Genomic DNA, 20349 nt, shown 5'->3' with positions numbered 1-20349 from the left:
GCATCTACCTGAAGAGGGAAATCACTCAGGTATTTCAACAAACAGCAGGACAAATTCAATTACCATCTTATCAGTTCACTTTCAATCATTGTAGTGTGTGGATGTAGGTTTGCTCACTGAGCTGGAAGGTTCATTTTCAGACGTTTCATCACCATACTAGGTATCACCACCAGATGAAGCACTGGTGGTATGGTCTGTTTTGTAATTGTGTGTTTAGGTTTCCTTGGGTTGGTGATGTAATTTCCTGTTGTTTTTCTCAGGGGGTGGTATATGGGATCCAAGACAATGTTGATAGATTTGGATAGATGCTTCTCTGTTTGGCTTGTCCTAGGATGGATGTGTTGTCCTAGTCAAAGTGGTGTCCTTCCTCATCTGTATGTAAGTGAGAGTGGGTTATGTTGTTTTGTGGCTAGGTGACATTCATATATTCTGGTGGCTAGTTTTCTGCCTGTTTGTTCTATGTCATGTTTGTTACAGTTCTTGCAAGGTATTTTGTAAATGGCATTAGTTTTGCTTATTGTCTGGATAGGGTTTTTCAAGTTCATTAGCTGCTGTTTTAGTGTATTGGTGGGTTTGTGGGCTACCATGATGCCAAAGGGTCTGAGTAGTCTGGCAGTCATTTCAGAGATGACTTTCATGTAGGGGAGAGTGGCTAGGGTTTCCGGATGTGTTTTGTCTGCTTGTTTGGGTTTGTTGCTCAGAAATCGGCGGACTGTGTTTATTGGGTACCCATTGTTTTTTAATACACTGTAAAAGGTGATTTTCTTTTGCTCTGTGTAGTTCGTCTGTGCTGCAGTGTGTGGTGGCTCGTTGGAATAATGTTTTAATGCAGCTTCGTTTGTGGGTATTGGGATGATTGCTTCTGTAGTTCAGTATTTGGTCCGTGTGTGTTGTTTTCCTGTAGACGCTGGTTTGAGGTTCCCCATTGGCTGTTCGCTCTACTGCGACTTCTTGGAATGGCAGTTTGTTGTTTTCATCCTCTTTAGTGAATTTTATTCCAGTAAGGGTATTATTGATGGTCTTGAAGGTTTCCTCTAATTTGTTTCATTCAGTGATGACAAAGGTGTTATCCACGTAGCGGACCCAAAGTTTGGGTTGGATGTTGGCAGAGCTGTTTGTTTAAGTCTCTGCATTACTGCCTCTGTTATGAACCCTGATATCGGAGATTTGGTTTGTCTGTAGGTTTTGTTGTTGAAGGTGAAGTAGGTGGTAAGGCGTAGGTCTACGAGCTTGACGATACTGTCCATGCTGATGAAGTTGGCGGTGTTTGGTCTATGTGTCTTTGATTCTTCTAAAAGTGTAGTCAGAGTTTCCTTGACCAGGTTGATGTTCATGGATGTGAACTGGGCTGTTACGTCAAAGGAGACCATTATTTCATCCTCTTCTGTCTTGGTTTCTTTGGTCTTCAGGAATTCTTGGGTGGAGCGAATGGAGTGGCGTTAGTCTTCTACTAACTGTTTTAGCCTTTGGTGTACCTCCTTGGCTAATCTGCAAGTTGGCGTTCCAGGTAGTGAGACTATGAGTCTGAGTCGGTGGGGGGGGGGGGCTGCTCTTGATCTGTGCATTTTGGTAATCCGTAGATGTTGGATTGTCTGGTCTCATTTTTGGAAGTCGGTCTTGTTTATTTCTCCAGATTTCTGAAGTTTTTTTGAGTAGTGCTGTGATCTGATTCTCTAGTTATAGGGGTCGTGTCTATCGCCACCTGTTGGTAAGTGTTGGTATCTGCAAGCAGTGCGTTTGCTTTCTCGATGTAGTCTCTTTGATTTAAAATGACTGTCAAGTGTCCTTTGTCCGCAGGGAGGACACCGATGTTTGTATCTTTTTTTTTTTAAAGTGTTTCCAGTGCTTTCCTTTCTTGTGTATTGAGTGTGCTTTCTTCCTTTTTTGCTGCTTAATGTTGGTGCAAATGTCTGTCTGATGGTTTGCTGGATTTCTTCTGAGAGTTCATTGTCTTTCAATGTTGTTTCTAATGCTGCTCAGAAATCTTTCTTGTCTGCATCCTGGAAGTTGTAATTTAATCCTCTTACTAGATGTGTTGACTATGCTATCAAATAACACACACACACACATCGTAATAAGTTGCTACCTGATGCTCAGTTTGAGCATCGTCCAGCAACTAATTTCACTACAGCCTTGGTCCAAACATGGAAAATGGCACTGACTCAAGAGATGAAGTGAGACTGATTGCTATTGACAATAAGGCAGCATTTCGCCAAGTATAGCATCAAGTTGCCCTTGCAAAATTAAATTCAACTGAATTAGGAGTGACACTTAACTGGTTGGAGTCATTTCAACCATAAAGGAAAATGGTTGTGATTGTTGGCAACCAGTTGTCTCAGCCCCAAACACGACTGGAGTTGCTCAGCTGATTGTCCTCAATTTAACCATCTTCAGCTGCTTCATTAAGACTTTCCCTGCATTATAAAATCAGAAGTGTTAAAAAAAATTTAAAAAGAAGCAGGAGTGTCAGAGGTTCTATTCTCTCTGGAAAAAAAATAAAATCAGAAGTGTGAATGTTCACTGATGATTGCGCCATATTCAGAATATTTGTGACCCCTCAGATACTGAAGCAGTGCTGTCCATATGTAGAAAATCCTGGACAATATTAGGATACTGTCCTTTTTCATTTGTGTATGTGGGTAACACTTTCTGATCCAGCATTTATTGCCCATTTCCAGTTGCCCTTGACAAAGTAGTGGTGAACTTCCTTCTTGAATCACTACAAACCACATGCTGTGGATTGCCTTACAATACTGTTCAGGAGGGAATTCCAGGATTCTGACCAAGTGACATTAAAGAAATGGCGATGTAATTCCAAGTCAAAATGATGAGTGGTTTGGAGGGGAACTTGTCATTGGTGGTGCTCCCATTGTCTGCTACCTTTATTCTTCTAGATGGACGTGTTCCTGGGATTGGAAGGTGCTATCTGAGGGGAATTCTGAAGTGCAGCTTGTAGATGGTACACACAGCTGGTCCTGAGCATCAGTGGTGGAGGGAGTGGATGTTTGTGGATGTGGTGCCAACCAGTGTGGGCTGCTTTGTGGTGGATGGTGTCAAACTTCTTGAGTGTTGTTGGAGCTGCACTAGTCCAGGCAAGTGGGGAGTGTTCCATCACACTCCTGACTTGTGCCTTGTAGACAGAATTCGGGGAGTCAGGAGATGAGTTATTCGCTGCAGTGTTCCGAGCCTCTGACCTGCTCTTGTCGTCAGTGTTTAAGTGGTGAGTCCAGTTGAGTTACTGATCAATAGTAACCCCAAGGATATTTATGGTGGACGATTCAGTGATGGTAATACTATTGAATGCCAAGGGGCAGTGTTTAGATTGTCTCTTATTGGTGATGATCATTGCCTAGCATATGTGTGGCATGCTTGTTACTTGTCACTTGTCAGCCCAAGCCTGGATATTGTCCAGATCTTGTTGTACTTAGGCATAAACAGCTTCAGTATTTGAGGAGACGCGAATGGTGCTGAACATTATGCAATCATTGGCAACATTCCCATGTCTGACATTATAATGGAGAGATGGTCACTGATGAAGCAGCTAAAGATGGTTGGACCTAGGACATTGTCCCTGAGGAACTCCTGCAGAGATGTCTGGAGCTAAGATGATTGACCTTCTACAAGCACAACCATCTTCCTTTGTGCTAGGTATGACTCTAACTAGCAGAGAGATTTTGTCATCCAATTCCTATTGATTCCAGCTATTCTAGAGCTCCTTGATGCCACACTCCATTGAATGCAGCCTTGATGTCAAGGCTGTCACTCCCACCTCCCCTCTGGAATCCAGCTTTTTTGTCCATGTTTGAACCAAGGCTGTAATGAGGTCCAGAGCTAAGTGGCCCTGGCACAAACCAAACTGGACATCACTGACCAGGTTATTGCTAAGCAGGTGCTCTTTTACAGCATTGTTGATGAATGACAAGTAACTTCATGCCAATATGTCAGGTAATGACCATTCCACAAGACAGAATCGAACTATTGTTCCTTGACCAATGGCATTATAATTATGGAATCTTTCACTATCAGCATCTTGGCGGTGACCATTGACCAGACACCGTAATGCCCCCTTGTTTTGAACTCCCTCACCAGAGGGAAAAACACTTGTCATTCACCTTATCTAAGTCCCTCATGATTTTATAAATCTCAATACGGTCATCCCTCAATCTCCAATGCTGCACTGAAAAATGTCCCAGTCTTTCTAGTCTAATTTTATATCTCAAACCTTCCATTTCTAGCAATACCTTGAAACTTTTCTGAACCCTCTTCAGTTTAAAAATATCATTCCTATAACAGGGCAAGCTAAAATGCACACAGTACTCCAGAAGAGGCCTCACCAATGGTATAAGATAGAAGATGGAGAAGGGCTCGTAGAATTGTGAGCTCTCTGCAAGATACTCCCAAATCTCATTCTTTGCTCTGCTTACGATGTCAGACAGGTTTACCTCCCAATGCCCAAATCTGCCACTGCAAGGGTATAAGCAGTCAGTCTTCAGTAGAGTCCTCATGGGTCCCAAAGCAGAGGATCTCTGTCTCAGAATCTCAGCTCCCTGAGTTACACAGAAAAGGGTGGTACAGGTTTGAAACTCTTTTCAATGAATGGTAGTTGGTGTTATATTAGTTGTTCAGTTTAAATCAAAGATAGATAGTTTTTTATTAAGCAAAAATGTATACAGGATATGAGCCAAAGTCAGGTATATGGAGTTAGGCCACAGATCAGCCATGATCTCACTGAATGGCAGAACAGGCTCAAGAAGCTGAATGGCCTTCTCCTATTCCAATGTAACAATCTTTTGCTTCGTTGAAGTCACAGGGTAGCTTTACTTAGTTGCACAAGGCTTGGCTGGTTACAAGATCATCAATATGGTTGTCAACATGGAATTGTAAATAAATCTAATATTTCATTTAAATTCTCCATTCTAATCTGCCAACTCAATTGCTGTATTCGTTTAGGTAAAAACAAGGACTGCAGATGCTGGAAACCAGAATCTAGATTAGAGTGGTGCTGAAAAAGTACAGCAGGTGAGGCAGCATCTGAAGAGTAGGTGGAGGAGCAGGAGGTCATTTGAATCAACTAAATTGTTCCATGTTCAATGAGTACAATGTTACTTACACTGTCTTTATTTGAATGAATGCAATGAACATGTCATACAGTCATAGGGTCATAGAGATATACAACATGGAAACAGACCCTTCAGTCCAACCCGTCCAGGCCCAATCTAGTCCCACCTGACAGCACCTGGCCCATATCCTTCCAAACCCTTCCTATTCATATATCCATCCAAATGCCTCTGAAATGTTGCAATTGTACCAGCCTACACCACTTCCTCTGGCAGCTCATTCCATACACATACCACCCTCTGCATGAAAAAGTTGCCCCTTAGGTCTCTTTTATATCTTTCTCCTCTCACCCTAAACCTATGCCCTTTCGTTCTGGACTCCCCAACCCCAGGGAAAAAACTTTGCCTATTTACCCCCTCATAATTTTGTAAACCTCTAGAAGGTCACCCTCAACCTCTGATGCTCCAGGGAAAACAGCCCCAGCCTGTTCAGCCTCTCCCTGTAGCTCAAATCCTCCAACCCTGGCAACATCCTTGAAAATCTTTTCTGAACCCTTTCAAGTTTCACAACATTTTTCCAATAAGAAGGAGACCAGAATTGCACGCAATATTCCAACAGTGGCCTAATTAATGTCCTGTACAGCCACAACATGACTTCCCAACTCCTGTACTCAGTACTCTGACCAATAAAGGAAAGCATACCAAACGCCTTCTTCACTATCATATCTACCTGCAACTCCACTTTCAAGGAGCTATGAACCTGCACTCCAGGGTCTCTTTGTTCAGCAACACTCCCTAGGGCCTTACAATTAAGTGTATAAGTCCTGCTAAGATTTGCTTTCCCAAAATGCAGCACCTCGCACTTCTCTGAATTAAACCCCATCTGCCACTTCTCAGCCCATTGGCCCATCTGGTCCAGATACTGTTGTAATTGGAGGTAACCCTCTTCGCTGTCCACTACACCTCCAATTTTGGTGTCATCTGCAAAGTTACTAACTGTACCTCTTATGCTCACATCCAAATCATTTATGTAAACGACAAAAAGTAGAGGACCCAACACCAATCCTTGTGGCACTCCACTGATCACAGGCCTCCAGTCTGAAAAACAACCCTCCACCACCACCCTCTGACTTCTACCTTTGAGCCAGTTTTGTTTCCAAATGGCAAGTTCTCCCTGTATTCCATGAGATCTAACCTTGCTAATCAGTCTCCCATGGGGAACCTTGTTGAATGCCTTACTGAAGTCAATACAGATCACATCTACTGCTCTGCCCTCATCAATCCTCTTTGTTACTTGTTCAAAAAACTCAATCAAGTTTGTGAGACATAATTTCCCACACACACAGCCATGTTGACTATCCCTAATCAGTCCTTGCCTTTCCAAATACATGTACATCTTGTCCCTCAGGATTCCCTCCAACAACTTGCCCACCACCGAGGTCAGGCTCACCGTTCTATAGTTCCCTGGCTTGTCTTTACCGCCCTTCTTAAACAGTGGCACCACGTTTGCCAATTTTCAGTCTTCCGGCACCTCACCTGTGACTATCGATGATACAAATATCTCAGCAAGAGGCCCGGCAATCACTTCTCTAGCTTCCCACAGAGTTCTTGGGTACACCTGATCAGGTCCTGGGGATTTAGCCACTTTTAACCATTTCAAGACATCCAGCACTTCCTCCTCTGTAATCTGGACATTTTGCAAGATGTCACCATTTATTTCCCTACAGTCTATATCTTCCATATCCTTTTCCACAGTAAATATGGATGCAAAATAGTCATTTAGTATCTTCCACATTTTCTGTGGCTCCACACAAAGGCCACCTTGCTGATCTTTGAGGGGCCCTATTCTCTCCCTAGTTACCCTTTTGTCCTTAATATATTTGTAAAAACCCTTTGGATTCTCCTTAATTCTATTTGCCAAACCCTCAATTTCTTTAGTCATCCAGCATTCCCTATATCTAACAGCCTTCCCTTTCACCCTGACAGGAATATTCTTGTTATCTCATTTCTGAAGACTTCCCATTTTCTAGCTGTCCCTTTCCCTGTGAACATCTGCCTTCAAACAGCTTTCGAAAGTTCTTGCCAAATACCATCAAAATTGGCCTTTCTCCAATTTAGAACTTCAACTTTTAGATCTGGTCTATCCTTTTCCATCACTATTTTAAAATGAATAGAATTATTGTCGCTGGCCGCAAAGTGCTCCCCCACTGACACCTCAGTCACCTGCCCTGCCTTATTTCCCAAGAGTAGGTCAAGTTTTGCACCTTCTCTCATGACGTAGTTCAAATGACATCAACATGGACATTAGCACAGTATTGTATTCACATCTAACATTCCCCTTATCATAAAAATATAATCTAAAGAAACAAGAAATTTGAGGGCACTTTTTTTTTAAAACACTGAGTTATTCCACTACGCATGTAACTATTTTCTTGCAATTGCAAAACTGTTATTTTATTCTAGTTAATCTTTCTTTTGTCAGTCTCTTGGTATACATAGGTTGTCGGCTTTTCTTCCTAAACTACCTAGTTTACAAGATGTGCAATTTCATTCTGCTTCAAGAATCTTTTCAGTTGAACTCTGTTTTGGACTGTTGCCTTAGACATTTCTTTCCTTTAGTTTCTGATTCACTCTGTTCACTAACATGGCATGCAAAAGACCATAAATCTCTTCTGGCATGTTTGGTTACGAATGTGAGTTTCTGAATTGCTTCTGCTAAGAGGAGTTGTTCTGACTTCACATCTGATATCTGGAATTCCAGATCTTGAGCTTTGCCATAGGACTAGGCTCTCTCATTAATGTACTCTTGGGGTCAGCATCTTTCTATCACATTGCCTCAATTTTACTCTTATAAGGTTTCATAATTTGGATTGCTGTGTGGTGAAGCCTTACACAGGTCTGAAGGTCTAGTCTACAAGGAAGCATCAGCTTCTAGCTGGTAGTTCATATTCTGTTTGAAGCTCTCATTCTGCTGACTTAATCATAATACTAATAGACCATTTTACTGTTCTAGATTTGGCACCTTTGTGATATTGATTGAATTGTCCAAGGAGAAAGTGAGGTCTGCAGATGCTGGAGATCAGAGATGGAAAGGTGTTGCTGGAAAAGCGCAGCAGGTCAGGCAGCATCTAGGGAACAGGAGAATCGACGTTTCGGGCATTAGCCCTTCTTCAGGAATTGAATTGTCCAAACCTTCATTCGTCTCTGTAGTAATTGCTTCTGTGGGTTTATAAATCTTTGTCTTATTCCTAGCTAACTGCTGTTAAAATACTGTTGTCCTACCCTGGACACACTTTCTTTTATGTCAAGACAACAATGCTATTTGCTTTCCAAATTGCTTGAGATACCAAGTACATTAATTCCTCCTGTTCCTGAGACAAACACCCTCAAATCTAAATGAACATCAATATTTAAGAAGTTTCATGCCTTTAAAAAAATTCCCTTTTTTTTAAACTACGAAAGCAAATAGCCTGACACTTCCTTGCATTAAAATCTATCTGCCATCTTTTTGCCCATTCACTTGACCTATCAGATCTCTTTGCAGCTATTATCAAATCTCTTTGCAACACTTATTGCTGTGCACAGCTTATGTTTCCACCCAAATCAGTAAAATTCAATCTGAACCAAAAGCTTAAGGAAAAGGCAATTAAGAAGAACATGTTAGTCTGCTCACTGTAAGATTGCAGCCCAGGTTCTGCCTTAATATTTCAAATATGATTTAACTATTCCCTCAGGAACCATGCAACAATGTATTTTTGAAAACATATTTTGGCAAATGTTCAAAACCAGTAAATGCTGATCTGAATAAACTGAATTTAAATTATTTCTGCTTGTGCAGTTTCCCCCAGACAGCATCATTAGTAACAGTAATTTTTGAAACTTTGGCTTTCAACAAATACTTTTTAAACAAGTATATAGTAATATTATTCTGTAGCCACTGTTTCTTTCAGTATTTTCAGCTTTGGTTTGTCTTGTTGCTGAGTGTTTTTTCCTTTTTTAGAAAAGGTTTTATTGTGTCTGTTATCTATTAATTCACAGCACAGGTTTCAACTAACAATGTCAAAGAACATAGACATGACCAAGTCCATTATTTTTTCAGTTCTGAAGAAGGGTCACTGAACTTGAAATGCTAGCTCTGCGTATTCTCCACAACTGCTGTCAGACCTGCTGAGTTTCTTCAGCAATTTCTGTTTTTGTTTCAGATGTCCAGCATCTGAAGTTCTTTGTTTTATTTTAGTCTTCCATTTATGTATTTCTTGTTCTTTTTAAAATACTCAGTAAACATGTCACCATGCGTAGAAAGTTGGCACTGAGAAATGGAACATCTCCCCTTTTCAGTCACCCTGGTGTCAATCAAATCAATATACCAACTCTTTTCCATCCTCCATGTGTCTTAATCCCCAACACAACTGACATCTCAGACTCCCTCCATGATAGCTCTATTGATGTACCAAAAGCAAATGGACTGCAGTTCAAGATGACAGTTCACCACCAGCTTCTCAAAGACACTTAGGGATGGACAATAAACATAGCATTACCAGTAACATTCTCATCTCATGAATGAATAATAAAACTGCTTCAGTATGACATTTTCAATCCCACACCAGTTTATTGCAGCTAATTACAGTTTTCCAGGCTTATATACCCATGCTATTGAGGGGTTGAGTTGAGATTTGTATAGTTCTCTTCTGTTTAGCAATGACTACCAACACAAAAGCAAATTACTAGTGGTGTTGGAAAACTGAAATAAAAACAGAACAGTCTGAAAATATGCAGCAGTCTGGCAACATTGAAGGAGAGAGAAACAAATATTATCTCTTTGGAGATCACTAGCCTCCAACATTCTGTGAGAATTGTTTAAGAGAAACAATCAAAGGAAATATTATAGATATTTACTTTTTTTATGATTAAGCATGATAAATTTAGGCTGAAGTTATGACTATGGCTAGTTTTAAAATAGGGGAATTATCTTCAGTGACCATCAATCCCTAAAACAGACTATCTAGTCACGGTCACTATATTGTTTTTACTAGTCAGAAAATTTGTTACAGACATACATACTAATGACTACACTTTTTAAGCAGTTACAAAGCTATTTTGAATGTTATGAGGTTATATAAAGTACTGTATAAATGTATGCTCTTTGATTTTGCTAATTCCATTGGGGCCAATTCCACTCCTGCTCTCTTTCTGGTTGGTGATTGTCTGAGATTATTTGCTGTACCTTCAGTCTGGCCTTGTCACCAGAGAGCGTTTTGCTGCCTTCTCTTTATGATAGCTCTTACTAAAGCTGCTCCTGATCTCAAAGGCTTTGCTGTGATAAATTATGGTGTGGCACTGACATGGCATGGGAATTTTAAATTCTGTGCTATTTACTGGAGTGCTATCGCTTTAAGAGGCGAGTACATAAACGAGCCATGATGACACCAGATGACCAGCAGCCACAAAGGATCCAAACAGCAGCCTGCTAGACTAAGGACGTGTGCACACACTGCTCTGTTGCTGCAAGTTATCAATTTATCTGTTAAGTAAATCTTTGAGATTTTCAAGAATCAAACAATTACTGTCGACAAGTACAGTCAAGGAGAAAGCCACGCTGAAATGTTAATGGCTGAATGTGGTTGTAGCACTTATCGAAATGCAGCTGGGAATTCTTCCAGTGCCTTCCCTTGATGAACACCATAAAATAAAAACACGCATAAATAAATGGTGATTTATTCAATTTGTTTGCCATGCGTGAATTAACTATTACATATAAAAACAGTGGCTAGATTTTTCTGCTAAGTTTTCAAAAGTGATACCTCCCCATAATCCATAGGAAACACACTCATAACTTTGGGAAATAAATCTTCAACAACAGTCATTTCTGGTATCAAATTGTGTTCAGATCTGAACACAGTAACTACAAATAACTTGCAATTCATTTGTCCTGAAGTCATTATTTCTAAACATTCCTGATAATGATAAAGATCTAGATTTGCACACGATCTGGCTTCAACATGAATAATCGGTCCTGTCAGCATGTGTGTTTCTCTGCTTCTCAGAGCCCAAAAGGTACATTACTCTGAATAATCAATTTTCAGAGGCACATGCTCTATCCTAGACCAGATGTGATCATGTCACCCCTCTCCACTAGACCACTTGAAAGCTCCAGATAAAGTCAAGGGTGAATTTCTAGACATGTTCTTGCACCTGATGGCAGCATACTGCAGTCTCAAATGTTTATACAGTACTGTGCATTTATACATAGGCATGTAATTAAGATGTTACATTTTCTAATGCAAGTTGTACTAGCTAAGCTAATAATAACTCCATGTCAGACATTGCCCATCTGTGGGTAGGTGATGACCTATGGTAATGTCGCTGGGCTAATAATCCAGTGATCCAGGTATTGTTCTGGGGACCTGGGCTTGAAACCCACCAGAGTAGATGGTAAAATTTGAATCAAATAAAACTCTGAAATTAAACATCAAAGAAATCAAAATTAAATAATTTTCAAAAAAACTTTGTAATGTCCTATGCAGATGTAAATTGCCTGACAGTGTGCTAAACTCTAAACTGCCTTCTGAACTGGTCTGGCAAGTCAACAGTACTTGTGGAGCCAAAGTACCATCTTCATATTTAGAGTATCAACATTGTGCTCTGTGGCACTGTCACTGAGCTAAATGTGATAGACTTCAAACACAGAGTCATAGAGTTATAGAGATGTACAACATGGAAACAGACCCTACACAGTCCAACCCGTCCATGCCGACCAGATATCCCAACCCAATCTAGTCCCGCCTGCCAGCACCCGGCCCATATCCTTCCAAACCCTTCCTATTCACAGATCCATCCAGATGCCTCTTAAATGTTGCAATTGTACCAGCCTCCACCACTTCCTCTGGCAACTCATCCCATACTCATACCACCCTCTGTGTGAAAACGTTGTCCCTTAGGTCTCTTTTATATCTTTCTCCTCTCACCCTAAACCTATGCCCTCTAGTTCTGGACTCCCCAACCCCAGGAAAAATACTTTGCCTATTTATCCTATCTATGCCCCTCAATTTTGTAAACATCTATAAGGTCACCTCTCAACCTCAGACGCTCCAGGAAAAACAACCCCGCCTGTTCAGCCTCTCCCTATAGCTCAAATCCTCCAACACTGGCAACATCCTTGTAAATCTTTTCTGAACCCTTTCATGTTTCACAACATCTTTCTGATAGGAAGGAGACCAGAATTGCATGCAATATTCCAACAGTGGCCTAACCAATGCCGCAACATGACCTCCCAACTCCTGTACCCAACGCTCTGACCAATAAAAGAAAGCATACCAAATGCCTTCTTCACTATCCTATCTACCTGCAACTCCACTTTCAAGGAGCTATGAACCTGCACTCCAAGGTCTCTTTGTTCAGCAACACTCCCTAGGACCTTACCATTAAGTGTATAAGTCCTGCTAAGATTTGCTTTCCCAAAATGTAGCACCTCACATTTATCTGAATTAAACTCCATCTGCCACTTCTCAGCCCATTGGCCCATCTGATCAAGATCTTGTTATAATCAGAGGTAACCCTCTTCGCTGTCCACTACACCTCCAATTTTGGTCTCATCTGCAAACTTACTAATTGTACCTCTTATGCTCACATCCAAATCATTTATGTAAATGACAAAAAGTAGAGGACCCAGCACCGATCCTTGAGGCACTCCACTGGTCACAGGCCTCCAGTCTGAAAAACAACTCTCTGATTTCTACCTTTGAGCCAGTTCTGTATCCAAATGGCTAGTTCTCCCTGTACTTACTCCATAAGATATAGGAGCAGAAATTAGGCTATTCAGCCCATTGAATCTGTTATGCCATTCAATCATGGCTGATAAGTTTGTCAACCCCATTCTCCCACTTTCTCCCCGTAACTCTTGATCCCCTTGACAATCAAGAACCTATCCATCTCAGTCTTAAAAATACTTAATGATCTGGCCTCCTCATCCTTCTGTAGCAATGAATTCCATAGATTCACCACTCTCTGGATGAAAAAGTTTCTCCTTATCTCTATTCTAAAAGGTCTTCCCTTTACTCTAAGGCTGTACCCTCAGGTCCTAGTCTCTCCTACCAATGGAAACATCTTCCCAACATCCATTCTGTTCAGGCCATTCAGTATTCTGTAAGTTTCCATTAGATTCCTCCCTCTAAACTCCATTGAATATAGATCTCAAACTTTCCTCATATATGTTAAGTTTTTCACTCTTGGGACCATTCTCGTTAACCTCCTCTGAACACACCAAGGCCAGTACATCCTTCCTGAGATATGAGGCCCAAAACTGCACAAAATACACCAAATATGGTCTGACTCATTAGCAATAAGCCACAGAATCAAAACTGGTTGAAGGAAGAGTCAAGGAGCAGCACCAGATGTACCTAAAAATGAAGCAAAAACCTATTGAAGCTACAAGGCAGAATGACTTGTGACACAAGTGATAGAGCTAAGCAATTCCACAACCAATGGATCAGATCTGAGCTCCACAGTCCTGCCACATCCAGTTGTGAATGGTGGTGGACAATGAAGCAATTCACTGAGGAGGTGGTGCCACAAATATTCCAACTCCAATAATGGAAGGACCCAATACGTCAGTGTAAAAGATAAGGCTAACTATCTGCAAGTATCTTTGATCAAAAATGCCAAGTGGATGATAGATCTCAACCCCTTCCAGAGATCGTTACTATCACAGAGGCTTTTCTTTAATCTATTCGAATCACTCCACATGATACCAAGTAATGGCAGGAAGCACTGTACACTGCAAAGACTATGGTCCTGACGACATACCCAGAATAGTATTAAATGCTTATGCTCCAGCACTGCTTGGTTCCCTAGCCAGATTGTTCTAGTATAGCTAGAACATTGACATATACCTAACAATGTGGAAAATTTCCCAGATATGTCCTGTACAAAAAAAGCCACACAAATTCAACCTGGTCAATTACCAATCAAACAGTCTACTCTGGACTATCAGTAAAGTGGTAGAGGAATATCAACAGTGCTATCAAGCAGCACTTGCTCAGCAATAACTTGACTAGGGAAGCTCACGTTGGTTTTCCTGAGGGCCACTCAGATTGTGGCCTCATTACAGCCTAAGCTCAAACTTAGAAAGAAGAGCTAAATTTCAGAGATCAGGTGAGAGAGTAATCACCTTTGATATCAAAGCTGCACTCGTCCAAATATGGCATAAAAGGAACCCTAGCAAAATTGGAGTCCAAAGGAAATGGAGGGGAGGGGGTGTTGGAACTCTCCACTGGATTCATACCTGGCACGAAGGAAGATGATTGGTGTTTTTGGAGATCAGTCATCTCCCTTCCAGGACAGCTCTGCAAGAGTTTGTCAGAGTAGTGTCCTAAGCCCAACCATCTTCAGTTTCTTTCTCAATAACCTTCCCTTCAACATAAGATCAGAAGTGAGGATGTTCATTGATGAAAGCACAACGTTCAGCACCACTCATGACTCTTCAGATTTGCAGTTTAATGTCCTAATGCAGCAAGACTTGGACAATATCTACAGCAAGGCTGATTAAGTGGCAAGTGACGTTTATGTCACAAATGCCAAGTAACGGTTATCTCAAACAAGAGAAAATTGAACCATCACCCTCTGACATTCAACAGCATTACTACTGCTGAATCCCTGACCATTAGCTAGTAATTAAACTGGACTAGCCACATCAATAGCAAAGCCACAACAGCAGGTCAGAGGCTCGGTAACTGCAGGCAATATTGTGTAGGCAACTCACCTCCCAACTTCCCAAAGCCTTTACACCATATACAAGGGAGAAATCAGAGTGTGACAGAATACTCTCTATCTGCCTGGATGAATGCAGCTCCAACAACAACACTCAAGAAGGTTGACACCATCTCACAGAAAGTAATCCGCTTGATTGGTACCATATCCACAAAAAGTTCACTCCCTCAACTACCAATGCTTGCAGCAGCAGTGTGTATCATCCCCAAGTTGCACTGCAGAAATTCACCAAGGTTCCTCAGACAACACGTTCCAAACACATGACCACTTCCATCCAGAAGGGCAAGAACAGCAGATACAAAGAAACACCATCAGCTGCAAGTTGCTTTCCAAACCACATGACTTGGAAATATATTGCTGTTCCTCCAGTGTCACTGGGTAAATATTCTGGAACTTCCTTCCTAATGGCATTGTGTATCTACCTACACCAGGGTGCAGCAATTTAAGAAGGCAGCTCATCATCACCTTCTCAAGGACTTCTAGGGATGGGTCATGATTGTTGGCTCAGTCAGATGCTCACATCCCATAAATGAATAAAAATCTAAAGATTTGTGTATTCGGGGTATGTTAAAATAATAATGTTATAGGCAGTGATCAGGACAAATTTAACAAAGGGTTATTTTCCCTTTGTCTTAAATGCACACAAAACTAACAAACATTTTAGGTCACCTTAAGGAACAGCAAATAACTGAAATACACATACAATATGGAATATGATCCACAAAACATCACTAGATATACAAGAGTTCGACATAACAAAAGTTAGCTGGACAACATGTACCAGCTAATGACTACTCTTCAATCAAAGTTATCATCTTGGGACTTGATGAAACTAGACTTAGAATATATGCTGTTAATTTGCACAAATAAAGGCCTCTCACCGATTGTCCCAAACTCTGCACAGCAAGTAAATGGTTGGCTTCCCTGCAATTGCAAAACCAGTTTTTGCTGTTATTATAATTCATCTCATTTTCTAAATCGAGGAAAATGTTATTTCCACATCAGAGAAAGATTTGAAAAGAATAGTTATTTATTACTTAAAATTAATTAGTCTTTGAAGCCAGCCGCCCTCCAAACACAAAATAAAGCTAAATACAAGACAGGAGATATTCAGCAAGGCTTTACAAAGTCATAGCAAAACATAACAGGCCATAAAAAGGAACTGATTTCCTTTCATCTTCATCATATAACAAAAACCTTTCAGCGTGATATTTTGAAAAGTCCATGAAATAGTTTCCAACATGTCTCAAAGATAAAAACTACACTTTGACTTCACATCGCTGGCTTTCTTGTCAGTTCAAGGTTTGCGGAAAGATTCGTAGCTCAGGTGCAGATTGTCGTGGTTGTGGGTAAGTCCGCCAAGCTGGAAAGTTGATTTTCAGACATTTTGTCCCTTGTTTGGGTGACATCTTCAGTGCTTTGGAGCCTCCTGTGAGGGACTGCTGTACTGGGTCTACTAGAATTTATTTAGTTCTCTTCCCGCTGCTTCCAGTTGCCGATTCCGGTTATTCATTACAGTGGCCGGTATATTAGGTCGAGGTTTACTCCAATTCACAACCGGAACTGGCAACTAGAAGCAGTAGGAACCAAATAAATTCCAGAAGAGACAGTACATCAGCCCTTCACAGGAGGGCCCAAAGCACTGAAGATGTCACTGAGACAGGGGACGAAACGTCTGCAAATTAACTTCTCAGCTCAGCGAATATATCCACTACTTTCTTGTCAATTACCCAGTTACAACCGTGTACAATATTGAATTGCTTAAAATCCTAGAGTACAAGAGATATACAGCACGGAAACAAACCATTTGGTCCAACTTGTCCATGCCAACCAGATATTTTCAATAAATCTAGACCCATTTACCAGTATTTGGCCCATATCTCTCTAAAGCCTTCCTATTCATATACCCAATCAGATGCCTTTTAACGGTTGTAATTCTACCAGTCTACATCACTTCCTCTGGCAGCCCATTTCATACAGATACCACCCTCTGCTTGAAAAGGGTGCCCCAAAGAGCTCTTGTAAATCTTTCTCCTCTCATCTTAAACCTATACCCTCTAGTTCTGGACTCCTGCACCCCAGGGGAAAGACCTTGGCTGTTTACCCTAACCATGCCCCTCGTTATTTTATAAGTCTCTAGAAAACTTCAGCCTCTGACGCTCCAGGGAAAATAGCCCTAGTCTATTCAGCCTCTTCCTGTAGCTCAAACTCCCCAATCCTGGCAACATCCTTGTAAATCTTTTCTGAACCCTTTCAAGTTTCACAATGTCCTTCCTTTAGCAGAGATATCAGAATTGCACACAGAGTTCCAAAAGTGGACTCACCAATGTCCTGTACAGCCACAACATGACCTTCCAAGTCCAATACTCAATGAAATGATCAATGAAGGAAAGTATACCAAATACCTTCTTCAGTACCTATCTACCGGAGACTCCACTTTCAAACAGCCATTACCTGCTCTCTAAGATCTCTTCGTTTAGCAACACTCCCTGGGACCTTACCATGAAGGGTATAAGTCCTGTCCTGATTTGCCTTTCCAAAATGCAGCATCTCATTTCTTTAAATTCAATTCCACACGCCACTCTTCACCCATCTGATCAAGATCTAAGGTAAACTTCTTCGCTGTCCACTACATCTTCAATCTTGGTATCACCTGCAAACTTACTAACCGCATCGCCTATGTTCATATCCAGATCATTTCTGCAAATGACAAAAAGCAGTGACCTAGCACTGATCCTTGTGGTACACCACTGGTCACAGTCTTCCAGGCTGAAAAGTGACCCTCCGCCACTACCCTCTGTCCTCTACCTTCGAGCCAGTTCTGTATCCAGCTAGTTATCCCTGTATTCCATGGGATCTAACCTTGCCAACCAGTAACCATGAGGAAACTTGTCGAATGCCTTACTGACGTCCATATTGATTATGCCCACTGCTCTGCCCTCATCAATTCTCTTTGTTACTTCTTCAAAAAAATTTAATCAAGTCTGTGAGACACCATTTCCCAAGCATAAAGCCATATTGACTCTCCCTAATCAGACCTTGCCTTCCCAAATATATGTGAATTCTGACCCTCAGAATTCCCTCAACAACTTGCCAACACTGATGTCAGGCTCACTGGTCTCTAGTTCACTACTTATTCCTTACTACCTTTCTTAGACAGTGGCACCACATTAGCTAGCCTCCAGTCTTTGGGCATCTCACCTGTGGCTATCAATGATCCAAAATATCTCAGCAACGGGCCCAGCAATCATTTCCCTAGCTTCCCACAGAGTTCTAGGGTTTACCTGATCAAGTCATGGGGATTTATCCAACTTTATGTGTTTTAAGGCATCCAGCAAATCCTCCTCTGTAATATGGCCATTTTTCAAGATGTTGCTGTTTATTTCCCCAAGTTCTCTACCACATTCTTCTCCACAGTAAACACTGAACAAAATGCTTGTTTGGTGTCTCCCTCATCTCCTACAGTTCCACACATTAGCAGCTTAGCTGACCTTTAAGGGGCTCTATTCTCTCCCTAGTTACCTATTTGTCCTTCAAATATTTATAGAATCCCTTTGGATTCTCCTTAATCCTATTTGCTAGAGCTATCTCATGTCCCCTTTTTGCCCTCCTGATTTCCCTCTTAAGTATGCTCCTATTGCCTTTATTCTCTCCTGGGGATCACTCAGTTTCTGCTGCCTATACCTGACAGATGCTTCCATATTTATCTTGGCCAAAACCTCAATTTCTCTCACCAACCAGCATTCATCAACGAGCATTGCCTTTCACCTTAACAGGAATATACTGTCTTTGGATTCTCAATATTTCATTTTTAGAGGCTTCCCATCTTCTAGCTGTCCCTTTACCTGCGAACATCTGCCTCCAATCAACCATTGAAAGTTCTTGCCGAATACCGTCAAAATTGGTCTTTCTCCAATTTAGAACTTCAACTTTTAGATCTGGTCTATCTTTTTCCATCACTGTTTTAAAACTAATAGAATTATGGTCTCTGGCCCCAAAGTGCTCCCCCACTGACACCTCAGTCACTTGCTCTGCCTTATTTCCCAAGAATAGGTCAGGTTTTGCACCTTCTCCAATAGGTACATCCACACACTAATTCAGAAAATTTTTTTGTACACTCTTAACAAATGCCTCTCCAACATGCTCTTAACACTATGATAATCCTAGTTTGTATTTGGAAAGTTAAAATCCCCTACCATAACCATCCCATTATTCTTACTAATAACTGAGATGTCCTTACAAGTTTGTTTCTCCACTTCGTGCAGACTATTTAGAGGTCTATGGTACAATCCCAGTAAGGTGACCATCTCTTTCTTATTTTTCAGTACCACACAAATAACTTCCCCCCCCCCCCCCCCCCACTTTTATCCTTCCTACAGCATCTAAACCCTGAAACATTAAGTTACTAGTCCATTCCATCCCTAAGCCACATCTTTGTGATTGCTACGATATCCCAGCCCCATGTTTCCACGCCCTAAGTTCATCTGCCTTCCCCGTTAGGCCTCTTGCATTAAAATAAATGCAGTTTAACTTATCAGTCCTACCTCTTTCTTTACTTTGTTCCTGCCTGTCCTGCCTATTTGACTTACTCTTTTTCCCAAATGTACCAGTCTCAAACTGATCTCTTTCCTATCTCCCTGGGTCAAATCCCGCACCTTAGTAGTTTAAATCTTCCTGAGCAATTCTAGTAAATCTCCCTATCAGTATATGAGCCCCCCCTCCAATTCAGGTGCAATCCATCCTTCTTATACTGGTCACTTCTACCCCAGAGGGGATTCCAAAGATTCAAAAATGTGAATCCTTTTCCCCTGCACCAGCTCTTCAGCCACACACTCATCTACTCTATCCTCACTAATAATCCAGATATTAGTGACCTTCTTATTAAATTCCTGCCTAACTTCCTATGTTCACTCTTCAGAATCTTGTCCTTTTCTCTTCCTATGTCGTTAGTTTCAATGCATACAATGACCTCCTGCTGGTCCCTCTCCCCTTTGAGAATATTCTGCACCCTCTCCAAGATATTTTTGATCTTAGCTCCAGGGAGGCAACACATCATTCTGATGTCTTGCTGTCGGCCTCCGAATTGTTTGTCTGTGCCTCTGACTAGAGAGTCCCTATCACAGTCAACTGCTTGGAACCTGGCATAGCCCTCGTTACATTAGAGCCAATCTTGGTACCAGAAATCTTGCTGTCAGTGTTACATTCCCATAAGAGACCATCGTTCCCTATATTTTCTCAGACAGCATACTTGTTTGAGATGGGGATAACCACAGAAGACTCCTACACCATCTGACTCCCTCTCCTATCTTTCCTGGAGGTCCCCCATCTTCAGTTTATCTCCCTTCCTGCAACTGCCATCCATCACACCTCCAAGCTCCTGTAAATTCCTCATTGCCTCTAACTGCTGCTCCAACTGATCTGATAGGATTCACAATCAAACACACTTCCTGCAGACATAACTATCACTAACATGGAAAGCCTCCCTAATTCCCACATCTAACAGGAAGAGTACATCACTCTACGAAAG

General features: G+C 41.3%; 1 protein-coding gene across 6 annotated transcripts in view; it reads right to left on the bottom strand.

The window, feature by feature from the left end:
- LOC122561011 (myopalladin) overlaps positions 1–20349 on the bottom strand; it is a 311619-nt gene that overhangs the window by 234899 nt on the left and 56371 nt on the right. The window lies entirely within an intron of this gene.

This window comes from Chiloscyllium plagiosum, unplaced genomic scaffold, assembly GCF_037043375.1.
Source record: "Chiloscyllium plagiosum isolate Xiang-an unplaced genomic scaffold, Cpla_swu_hap1 HiC_scaffold_22, whole genome shotgun sequence".
NCBI classification, from domain to species: domain Eukaryota; kingdom Metazoa; phylum Chordata; class Chondrichthyes; order Orectolobiformes; family Hemiscylliidae; genus Chiloscyllium; species Chiloscyllium plagiosum.
The sequence above is the reverse complement of the archived record's forward strand: the minus strand, read 5'-3'. Positions and strand labels throughout refer to the sequence as shown.